This window comes from Aotus nancymaae, unplaced genomic scaffold, assembly GCF_030222135.1.
Source record: "Aotus nancymaae isolate 86718 unplaced genomic scaffold, 86718_ANA_hifiasm-v0.15.2.pri h1tg000010l, whole genome shotgun sequence".
Taxonomy (NCBI): Eukaryota; Metazoa; Chordata; class Mammalia; order Primates; family Aotidae; genus Aotus; species Aotus nancymaae.
This window is the reverse complement of record NW_026988421.1, coordinates 11,743,776-11,755,634: the sequence shown is the minus strand read 5'-3', so window position 1 is coordinate 11,755,634 and position 11,859 is coordinate 11,743,776. Positions and strand designations below refer to the sequence as shown.

At 46.4% G+C, this 11,859-nt stretch overlaps 1 pseudogene; it reads right to left on the bottom strand.

The window, feature by feature from the left end:
* Positions 1-953: 953 nt before the first annotated feature.
* Positions 954-1,922, bottom strand: LOC135273901 (large ribosomal subunit protein eL8-like; annotated as a pseudogene).
* Between the last annotated feature and the right edge of the window lie 9,937 nt (positions 1,923-11,859).

Genomic DNA, 11,859 nt, shown 5'->3' with positions numbered 1-11,859 from the left:
GTCTGACCAACATGGCAAAACCCTGTCTCTACCAAAAAAAATACAAAATTAGCCAGGCATGATTGTGCATACCTATAGTCCCAGCTACTTGGGAGGCTGAGGTGGAAGAATTGCTTGAACCTGGGAGGCAAAGGTTGCAGTGAGCCTAGATCGAACCACTGCACTCCAGCCTGTGCAACAAGAGTAAAACTCTGTCTTAAAAAAAAAATTGTGCTGTAGTTCACAAAGGAATATTATTCAGCCATAAAAGGAATGAAGTACTGATACATGCTACAACACAGATGAACTTTGAAAACATTAGCTAAGTGAAGGAAGCCAGACAGAAAAGAACAAATAGTGTGTTTCCTTTTATATGAGACATCTAAAATAGTTAATTCCAAAGGGACAGAAAGTAAATCAGCAATTGTTAGGTACTGGTAGGAGCTGGGATGGGGACTATTTTATTTATTTATTTTTGAGACAGGGTCTCCCCCTATTGCCCAGGATAAAGTGCAGTGGTGGGATCTCAGCTCACTGCAACCTCTGCCTCCCTGATTCAAGCAATTCTCCTGCCTCAGCCTCCCAAGTAGTTGGGACTACAGGTGTGACCACCACGCCCAACTAATTTTTTTGTATTTTTTAGTAGAGATGGGGTTTTGCCATGTTGGCCAGGCTGGTCTTGAACTCCTGACCTCAAGTGATCTGCCTGCCTTGGCCTCCCACAGTGCTGGGATTACAGGCGTGACCCAATGCGCCCAGCCGGGACTGACTATTTAATAGGTACAGGATTTTCTTATGTGGTGATGAAAATATTTTGGAACTAGATAGAGGTGGGTATAACATTATGAATTAGCTAAATGTCATTGAATTGTAAACTTTAAAATAATTTTAGGTGAATTTCATCTCAATTTTTTTGAAGGAAAATTTGTATTGTTTTAATTATTTTTATGTGCAGAAAACCCAACAGCACACATTTAAGCCAGTTTAGTGGCAAGTTCTTTAGCCTTTGCCTTTTCAAGCTTGGCAATGCCAGCCACAGACTTGGCATCCAGGACATTGCCTCCCCAGTGACAGTGGATCTCATAGTATCTGTCATTGTAATTGGTTCTGATAGTTTCTATCAGCTTAGCCAAAACGCCTTTGTCTTCCAAGTTAACTGTGTGAAGGCGACAGTGGTGCAGGTCTTCCTGTGGACTAGACGGCCCAGTCTTGCCTTCCCCTCGATAATGCAGTAAGTAAGGGACTCCCATTTTACGACACAGGGCAGGCAAAAAGAAAACCAGCTCGATGGAATCTACGTCATGTGCAATCACCACCAGCTGAGCTTTCTTGTTCTCCACCAAGGTGGTGACAGTGTTAGCTCCTGCTCGAAGGACAGGAGGTCTCTTAGTGGGGACGTCCCCTTTGCCAGCAGCTTTCTTCTCTGCCCGGGCCAACAGCCTCTGCTGCTTCTCTTGCTTTGTCTCTGGTCTGTACTTGTGGGCCAGCTTAAGTAGCTGAGTAGCTGTTTGGCAGTCCAGGGCCTGGGTGAACTGGTTAATTGCAGGAGGCACTTTCAGCCGCTTATAGAGGATGGCTCTCCGTTGCAACCTGATATAGCGGGGCCATTTCACAAAGCGGGTGAGGTCTCTTTGAGCTGGATGTCCTGTCCAATGCCAAAATTCTTAGGCCTTTTCTGAAACAGGGGATTCACCACTTTCTTGGCCTCCTGCTTCTTCACGACAGCAGGGGCTAGAGCCACCTTCTTCCCCTTGGCCTTCTTTGCTTTTGGCATCTTAGGCAGAAGGAGGAGAGAGACTCATTTCAATTTTTATGAAAATTAGAAAAAGGCCAGGCATGGTGGCTTATGCCTGTAATCTCAGCACTTTGGGAGGCCAAGGTAGGAGGATCATTTTGTGCCCAGGGATTCGAGACCAGCCTAGGCAACATAGCAAGACGCTGTCTCAAAAAAAAAAAGAAAAAAGAAAAAGAAAAAGAGAAAAAGTTAGAAGAAATAGGGATCAAAATTTAGAAGAAATAGGGACTAAAAACATTATATACTGTAGCCTATTCCAGTGATTTAATAGATCTAAAAGGCTCAGAAAACTGAGCCTTTTGGAGATGAAGAGACCTTCCTGAAGTCACACTGCTTTCTAGAGGTAGAGAGGTAGGGCAAGAACCCAGAATTTCCGTACCTCTGACCACCCAGCGAGTGTATTTGATGAAGTTCAGCCTCAGCACCTTTTCCCCAGCTGACTCATGAGATGATGTCACCCACACTCTCATATCTCCTCTTCTCCCACATACTGCAGGGTTGTTTTCTTTGTAGAGACAAGGTCTCGCTATCTTGCCCAGGCTGGTCTTGAACTCCTGGGCTCAAGTGATCCTCTGACTCCCAAAGTGCTGGGATTACGATTACAGGCATGAGGTACCATTACACCAGACTGCAGTTTTTTTTTTTGTTTGCTTTTTGTTTTTTTTGAGATGGAGTTTCCCTCTTGCTGCCCAGGCTGGAGTGCAATGGTGCCATCTCACCTCACTGCAACCTCCGCCTCCCGAGTTCAAGCGATTCTCCTGCTTCAGCCTCCCAAGTAGCTAGGACTATAGGCGTCCGCAACCACCCCTCAGCTAATTTTCGAATTTTTAGTAGAGACTGAGTTTCGCCATGTTGGCCAGTCTGGTCTTGAACTCCTGACCTCAAGTGATCCACCCACCTCGGCCTCCCGAAGTTCTGGGATTACAGGCATGAGCCACTGTGCCTGGCCAACAATGTGATTTAATCATTAATGAACATGTACTGGAGAGGATCACTCAGGCCCTGCTGCTGAGGAGCTGTCTGTGTGTCCAGGGAATACTGATAGGACAATTTTAAAAACCCAATCCAAGGTCCAGCATTTTAAGAGGCATGAAAGAGGCATAATGGATGAGGGTGGACAGCTAAGGTTCACACACCGGCTCTGCCAGCTGCAGGCACATGGCCTTGGGCAAGTTACTTTGCACATTTTCTCATCTGTAAAATGGAAATGATAGTGCTTCCCCCAAGGGTTTTTGTGAGGAATAAATGAGTAGATATTTTAAAGGCATTAGCACAGTCAGCAGGCACATAGCGTTCGTTATAATAAATAAAAGAGGAGAGCAAATGAAGTGCTATCAGAGTTTAGAGAAGGGGGCCAAGAAGGGCTTCATAGAGAAATCATCTATCCTGGTACCTTGGGACGGTGAAGGGGAAGATGGCAGGTGGAAGTGACTAGTGACCTTTGCCCCTTTGGTTTGCTGTTATCTTCAGTGTCCATACTATGGGGCCAAGCTCTGGGCTGAATGCAGTATCTATTCCATCTGCACAAACCCTGCGACACACGTATGTTTTTTGGGTTGTTTTTTGTTTTGTTTTGTTTGAGACAGAGTCTTGCTCTGTCTCCCAGGCTGAAGTGCGATGGCACGATCTCAGCTCACTGCAACCTCTGCCTCCCAGGTTCAAGCAATTCTCCTGCCTCAGCCTCCTGAATAGCTGGGATTACGGGTGCCCGCCACCACACCCGGCTAATTTTTGTATTTTTAGTAGAGATGGGGTTTCATCACGTTGGTCAGGTTGGTCTCGAACTCCTGACATCAAGTGATTCGCCTGCCTCAACCTCCCCAAGTGTAGGGATCATAGGTGTGAGCCATCACTCCCGGTCACAGGTACTGTTTTTAATTTATCACCCCCACTTCCAAGATGAGGAACCTGATGCTTGGGGAGGTTTAATAATTTGCCCAAAGTTCCACAGGTGGAAAGGAAAGGAGCCAGGATTTAAACCTTGAAAGCAGACTGCAGAGCCCCCATTCCTTTTTGTTTTTGTTGGTTTTTTGTTTGTTTGTTTTTAAAACAGGGTCTTGCTCTGTCATCCAGGCTGGAGTGCAACAGTGCAATTATGGCTCACTGTAGTCTCAACTCCCTAGGCTCATACAATCCTCCCACCTCAGCCTCCCAAGTAGCTAGGACCACAAGTGTGTGCCACCAAGCCCAGCTAGTTTTGTTCTTTTTTGTAGAGAAGGGTCTTCCTATGTTGCCTAGGTTGGTCTCAAACTCCTGGGCTCAAGCAATTCGTTGGCCTCCCAAAATGTTGGGATTATAGGTGTGAGGCCAGAGCCTCAACTCTTTTTTTTTTTCTTTTGAGACAGAGTCTCGCCCTATCGCCCAGGTTGGAGTGAAATGGCCCAATCTTGGCTCACTGCAACCTCCACCTCCTGGGCTCAAATGATTCTCCTGCCTCAGCCTCCCGAGTAGCTGGGATTACAGGCGCCCACCACCATGCCCAGGTAGTTTTTGTATTTTTAGTAGAGACGAGGTTTCACCATATTGGCCAGGCTGGTCTTGGACTTCTGACCTTGTGATCCACCTGCCTCGGCCTCCCAAAGTGCTGGGATTACAGGCGTGAGCCACCGCGCCCGGCCAAGAGCCCCAACTCTTAAAGCAATATTGTTTGATCTCCTGCAGTATTTGTTGGAGCATAATGTGCTGGATGGGACTCAATAGGAGATGGTATGAAAAAGGGGGGCTATGTCAGGACATGAGGAGCACTGAGCATCTGTCCTTTAATGAAGGATCTGCAAGTACTCCACTCCCAGGCAAAGGACAGTAGATGCTGTCCTTTGATGCAGTAGGCTCTGCTCTTTTGCCTGAGCATTTCTAGTAGGTTCTGCCTCTGCAATTGATGTTCACCATCCTGGGGCCCACTCTACTCTCAGCTTTTTTTTTTTTCAGACGGAGTCTCACTCTGTCACCCAGGCCATAGTACAGTGGCACCATCTCACTCCAACCTCTGCCTCCAAGTTCAAGTGATTCTCCTGCCTCAGCCTCCCAAGTAGCTGGGATTATAGTGCCCACCACATTTGCCCAGAAAAATTTTTTGTATTTTTAGTAAAGACAGGGTTTCACCACACTGGCCAGGCTGGTCTCGGACTTCTGACCTCAAATGATCCGCCCGCCTCAGCAGATTACAGTGCTGGGATTACAGGTAAGAGCCACCACACTCAGCCTGCTCTCAGCCTTCTCTTCCCTTCTCTAGGGTCTGTCTGTGCCTGCCTTTCTGCCAAGCTTGTGAAAGGAAGGCACCCACTTAGTTGTGACAACCAAAAATGTTCCAGACATTGCCAGATGTCCCCTGGGGACAAGAGACCCCCAGCGGAAACCACTGCTCTAATGGTAATGGCACAGGCTCTGGAGCCACCAGGACATGGGGTCAAATTGATATGTCACTTACAGTCTTGGAGGGCAGGTCACATGTCTTAGGCATCACAGAATCCCTCATGACTAGACCAGTTAACTTTTCTATACCTCAGTTTCTGTAGGTGTGAAATGAGGCTAATGATGGCATATACAGCTTCAGCCATGTGCAGTGAGATAATACCTGCAAAAGACGTAATGGGGTGCTAGATACAGAGAAAGTGGTAAATAAGTTATTATTTTCCCCGCAAGCAGACATACTACATTTTCAAACAACTGGCTCAGGCTCTGAAGACATTTTATTTTTTTATTTTTCTCAAAGTGATAAAGTTCCTTTTCCTTTCTTTCTTTCTTTTTCTTTTTTTGAAACAGAGTCTCGCTCTGTCACCCAGGCTGGAGTGCAGTGGCATGATCTTGACTCAATGCAACCTCTGCCTCTTGGGTTCAAGCAATTCTCGTGCCTCAGCCTCTCGAGTAGCTGGGATTACAAGCATGGAAATTTTTTATTTAATTTTTAGTAGAGACGGGGTTTTACCATGTTGGCCAGGCTGGTCTCAAACTCCTGACCTCAAGTGATCTGTCGATCTCGACCTCCCAAAGCACTGGGATTATAGGCATGAGCGCCCAAGCCCAGCCCTTTTCCTCCTTTCATTCAGGAGTGAGGAGTGAGGAACTTGTGCAAACACTGATCCCCACACAGGCTCAAATTAGGCTCTTCTGGAAGCTAGAGGGATATGCAGGCAAGGAAAGAAAGATACTGGGAATCTACCTGTTCAGGGCAGCTTAACCCCTTCTGCCTTGAGGTGCCTGCTGTGTCTGGGCCGTGCTCTGACTCAGGAAACCTTGCCAGGTTTTTCTTTTAAAGCTAACTATGGGCCAGGCTCAGTGGCTCACACCTGTAATCCCAGCATTTTGGGAGGTGGAGGAGGGTGGATCACTTGAGATCAGGAGTTCAACACCAGCCTGTACAACATAGTGAGACCCTGTCTCTACAAAAAAATAGAAAAATTAGCTGGGCATGGTGGTGCATGCCTGTAGTTCCAGCTCCTCAGGAGGGTGAGGTGGGAGGATTCCTTGAGCCCAGGAGGTCAAGATTGCAGTGAGCTATGTTTGCACCACTGCACTTCAGCCTGGGTGACAGAGTGATGTGCTATCTCAAAAATAAATAAATGAATAAAGCTAACTGAGGAATAAGGGCTTGGGTGACAGAGTGACATGCTGTCTGGATAAATAAATAAATAAAGCAAGCTAACTATGCAGAATAAGGGTGACCACAAGGGTCAGACACCTATCAAACCCCTATCTACCTGAAATGGACTTTAGCTATGATTAGAAAGACATCTTAGCCAGGCGTGGGGGCTCACATCTGTAATTCCAGCAATTTGGGAGGCTGAGGCAGGCAGATCACCTGAGGTCAGGAGTTCGAGACCAGCCTGGCCAACATAGTAAAACCCTGTCTCTACTAAAAATACAAAAAATTAGCCAGGTGTGGTGCCAGGCACCTGTAATCCCAGCTACTCAGGAGGCTGAAACAGGAGAATCACTTGAACCCAGGAGGCGGAGGTTGTAGTGAGCCGAGATCGTGCCATTGCACTTCAGCCTGGGCGACAAGAATGAAACTCCGTCTCAAAAAAAAAAAAAACCACCAGAAGAAAGACATCTCAACTGTTTCTAAACTTGAAGCAGATTTCAGTTTTCAACTCGTTGGGTGTCCAAAAGCTTGGTCCGATTTTGAAAAAAGTTCTCTTTGTCAGATGGAGAAAGAGTTAATTTCCATTGTATTAACTTGTGCCTGACATTTAAAATATTTTCTTTTTAATGTATGGTTCAATTTTCACCTTAAGAATGCACTCCCTTATAGGTATATTTTTTGCTTTTTCTGTCAATGTAAATCAAGCTAGGACATTTTGTAATTTTTATCTCCATAAATCTCAAGCATTCAACAGTCATTCTTCACATGGGCATTTCAGGCAGGCTCAACAAAGTGTTACTGTTTGCTTCACACCAGGCAGAGAGGCCCAGCACAGCACCACGATTCCCAGGGCTTTTGGCCATTGGAGATGAAGTTTCACTGCTTATCACTTCTTGACCAAACAGGAAGCTGAGGCAGTTGCCTGTGGTTAAATAGCTTACCTCAAGTCGCACAGGGATTCTTTGGTTCGGGGCTTTCCAGCTTATATATAGGAGGCCTTTTGGTCTGCTGATCTCTGTCAAAGAAATGAAATACTCTAGAATCTCTGACTCAGAGGCCCAGAAGGAATTTCATGCAAGAGCCTCCCAATGACCTGTTAAGATATGCAAAGTGTCCAGCTAGTCTCGAGCTGTGGCAAATGACTTCCCCTGGTAGAGTCTCCCTTTTGCTCATTCCAACAAAAGATAACCACGATTAATTTTTGATCACCAAAATGAGCCTTAGAAGGAAGGAGCAGCTGTTTGGCCAAGTGTTCCCTGACCACTTTCCCAGCTCAACCTGGTTAGAGACCCCTACCAGGTGCCTAGAAAACACTGTGCCCTTCTCATTCTCACCACTCCCAGCTCTTGTCATATGGCATTGGAATTTTCTATTGCCTTGTTTGGATCTTAAACATACTGTGAACTTCTTGAGGGTAGAGCTCACATCTTTCTCATCCTTGTGGTCCCAAGGCTTAGCTAGCCCCTGGCTCGCAGCAACCGCCCAGAGCAAATTTGTTAAGTGAATCAATAAACAGCGCTGGCAGGGTGGCAGAAAAATGTGCATTCTACACACATTCTGCCAAAAAAAAAAATCTTTTGGCCAGGCATGGTGGCTCATGCCTGTAATCCCAGCACTTTGGGAGGCTGAGCCAGGTGGATCACTTGAGGTCAGGAGTTCGAGACCAGCCTGGCCAACATGGTGAAATTGTCTCCACAAAAAATACAAAAATTAGCGGAGTATGGTGGTGCACATTTGTAATCCCAGCTAGGGAGAGGCTGAGGCAGAAGAATCGATTCAATCCAGGAGGCGGAGGTTGCAATGTGCCAAGATTGTGTCACTGCACTCTAGCCTGGGCTACAGAGAGAGACCCCATCTCAAAAAAAAAAAAAGAAAAAAGAAAAGAAATTTTATTCTGCTATTTAGCTTTCTCCAGCTATCACAACAAGGACACACATTTTTCCCCTGAAAAAGACAACCACCACCACCCAAAAAAGATAACAAAAAAAGAAAGAAAAAGAAAGAGAAAAAAAGAAAGGAAGAAAAAAAGAAAGGAAGAATGAGAAAAGAGAAAAAGAAAGAAAGGAAGAAATGAAGAAGAAAGAAAAAGGAAGGAAGGAAAGAAAGAAAGATGAATTGGCCTTGTTCTCATGACTAAAAGAGTAGAAAATGACTGAAATTCTCCCTTTTCAGTTTGGGAGGAAAAAAAATTTGGACCTAGTTGAGGGGGAGGCAAATGAAAAGATATATGCTCATTTTTATGATGATTAGGAAAATACCCCTCTGGAACCACAAGTTAACTTTCTGGTAGCTGGGGCTGCAATTAGAGATGGCAAGCAGGACTCTGGGTTTTTCTGAGTTCTTCCTCTTTCAATGGCAAAAACATTCATTTTTTTTTTCTTCTTTTTTTTCCCCCTCTCTCATTGAAGAGGAGCCCCAGCTTCAGCTCTCTCCTGGGTTCAGGGAAGATGAAGTCTCAGAACCAAGCCCTGTCTCCCAGCCAAGGCCTCTTTTTTTTTTGTTTTTGTTTTTGAGACAGTCTTATTCTGTCACCCAGGCTGGAGTGCAGTGGTGCAATCATAGCTCACTGTAGCCTCAACCTCCCAGGCTCAAGTGATCCTCCCACCTCAACCTCCTGAGTAGCTGAGACTACACATACACACCACCATGCTTGGCTAATTTAATTTTTTTTTCTTTTTTTGAGATGGAATCTCGCATTGTTGCCTGGGCTGGAGTGCAATGAAATGATCTTGGCTTCCTGCAATCTCCACTTCCCAGGTTTTCATGTGATTCTCCAGCTCAGCCTCCCTGAGTAGCTGGGATTACAGGCATCCACCACTATACCTGTCTAATATTTTGTATTTTTAGTAGAGACGGGGTTTCACTATGTTGGCCAGACTGGTCTCCAACTCCTTACCTCATGATCTGCCCACCTCGGCCCCCACAAAGTGCTGGGATTACAGGCATGAGCCACCGTGCCTGGCCTTAACATTTTTTGTAGAGATAAGGTCTCTCTATATTGCCCATGCTGGTCTCAAACTCATGGGCTCAAGCAATCCTCCTGCTTCAGCCTCCCAAAGTGCTAGAATTACAGGTGTGAGCCACCATGCCCAGCCCAAGGCCTCCCTTCTAATCTTACCCGCCGCATTCTCCAGCATGGTGTTGTGCTGCTCCAAGTTAATGTCAAAGGCAGGCAGCCCAGGATTGGAAGGAGCTGAGTTGTTCTTGATTCTAAGCTCCATGGATTAGTTTGCGTTTCAGTCTGTCTGAAAGGCAGAACCCAGGTTGGAGTGCAATGGCACAATCATGGCTCACTGCAGCTTCACACACAGGCTGATTGGGAAGCGTGTGCCACCCACTAGGCCTCGGTTGAATTCCTTAGCTAAGGCATTCCCCTATCTGCTCACTCCCAGGCACACCTTGGCTTGCTTACTTCTGAGCCATTCTCCTCCTTGCAGCCTGTTCCCTCCACCTTTTTTTTTTCTTAGACGGAGTTTCCCTCTTGTTGCCCAAGCTGGAGTGCATCTCCTCATTCAAGGGGTGCCCATCCTGTACCCAGAGGACAGGAGTGTCCTTATCTCTAGAGACACAGGGATACAGAAAGGAATATGAACCAACAGGCCTTGCTAAGTTCCCTCAGTTTATTACCATTAGATCACATCCCTTTGTCCAGTCACACTGCTGCGTGACTGTCCACTCTATCAAAACTAAGCATGAAGACACAGGGTTCCCTGTTTCTTTGGGTCTTCATTTGTGGATGCTTCCATGTCATGTAAAACTTATATTCAATATGGCCGGGCGCGGTGGCTCACACCTGTAATACCAGCACTTTGGGAGGTCAAGGTGGGCGGATCACCTGAGATTGGGAGTTCAAGATCAGCCTGACCAACATGGAGAAACCCCATCTCTACTAAAAATACAAAATTAGCCAGGCATGGTGGCGCTTGCCTGTAATCCCAGCTTCTTGGGAGGCTGAGACAGGAGAATCACTTGAACCTGGGAGGTGGAAGTTGCGGTGAGCCAAGATGGTGCCATTGCACTCCAGCCTGGGCATCAAGAGCGAAACTCCATCTCAAAAAAAAAACAAAGAACAACAAAGTGTATGTTTTTCTCTTGGTAATCCACCTCTGGTTATAGAGAGTCTCAGAAATGAATCTAGAGATGGATGAGAAAAAAATGTCTTTTCTCTCTACAGTTCCCACCCTTCCCCCCGCCCCACTGCTGGCCAGCAGCACCCAAGGAGATGTTGTCTTTTCTCCACCTGCATCTGCCTCCACCTCCATCCAGGCCACCATCGTTTCTCTCATGCAACTCGTTCACAGCTTCTGAGGGTCTCCTGGCTGTCAGGAGACAAAGTTACTTCTATCATGTGAGGTCTATTTTATTATATTATTATTATTTGTTGAGACAGGTCCTCACTCTGTCACCCAGGCTGGAGTGCAATGGCACAATCATGGCTCACTGCAGCCTCAAACTCCTGGGCTCAAGGGATCCTCCCACCTCAGCCTCTCAAATAGCTAGGACTACAGGTGTCTACCACCACACCCAGCTAATTAAAAAAAATATTTTTTTTGTAGAGACAGAGGTTTCACTATGTTGCCTAGACTGATCTCGAACTCCTGACATCAAACGATCCTCCAGCCTTGGCTTCCCATAGTTCTGGGATTATAGGCATGAGCCACCATATGGTAGAGGTCTATTTTATTTATTTATTTATTTATTTATATTTTTTTGTTTTGAGATGGAGTCTCACTGTGTCGCCCAGACTGGAGTTCAGTGGTGTGATCTCGGCTCACTGCAACCACCGCCTCCTGGGTTCAAGCGATTCTCCTGCCTCAGCCTCCCAAGTAGCTGGGATTACAGGCACGTGCCACCACGCCCGGCTAATTTCTTTATTTTTATTAGAGACGGGGTTTCACCATCTTGGCCAGGCTGGTCTCAAACTCCTGACCTCGTGATTCACCCACCTTGGCCTCCCAAAGTGCTGAGATTACAGGTGTGAGCCACCGCGCCCAGCCTGATAGAGGTCTGTTTTAAAAGTGAAACAACAATGACACAGAGTATGGCTTTCACATCTCTCTGGTATCCTTGGACCCTGCCACTTCTTTGGGCTCCAGAGATTTCCAGCTGCCAAGATCTGCATCTCTGCGTGGAGGTCTTTCTGCATAACTGCAGAAACCTGGTCTGCCCAGTGGAAAGGCAGAAATGCTTGGGAATTTACATCGCTGTCTGCAGCCCTCAGCAATGGCTGGGTGGAGGGAATTTGTGTAGAAATACCCCAGCTCCCTCACCTCTGGAGTGGACAATCTGGGGCGCATGCCTCTCAGGGTCTTCCCATAGATCTAGTCCTGGTCACCATGGAGGTAACTTAACATGCCCATTACTGGCTGCCTTCCCTGTGTTAGTTCTTCTCCCTTACCTACCTTCCCAAATAAGCTACTTGCATTTGAATCCTTGTCTCCAGGTCTAGGGACACTCGCACTGAAACACAGCACAACAAAAATTGTAATACGAAATGCTCCCT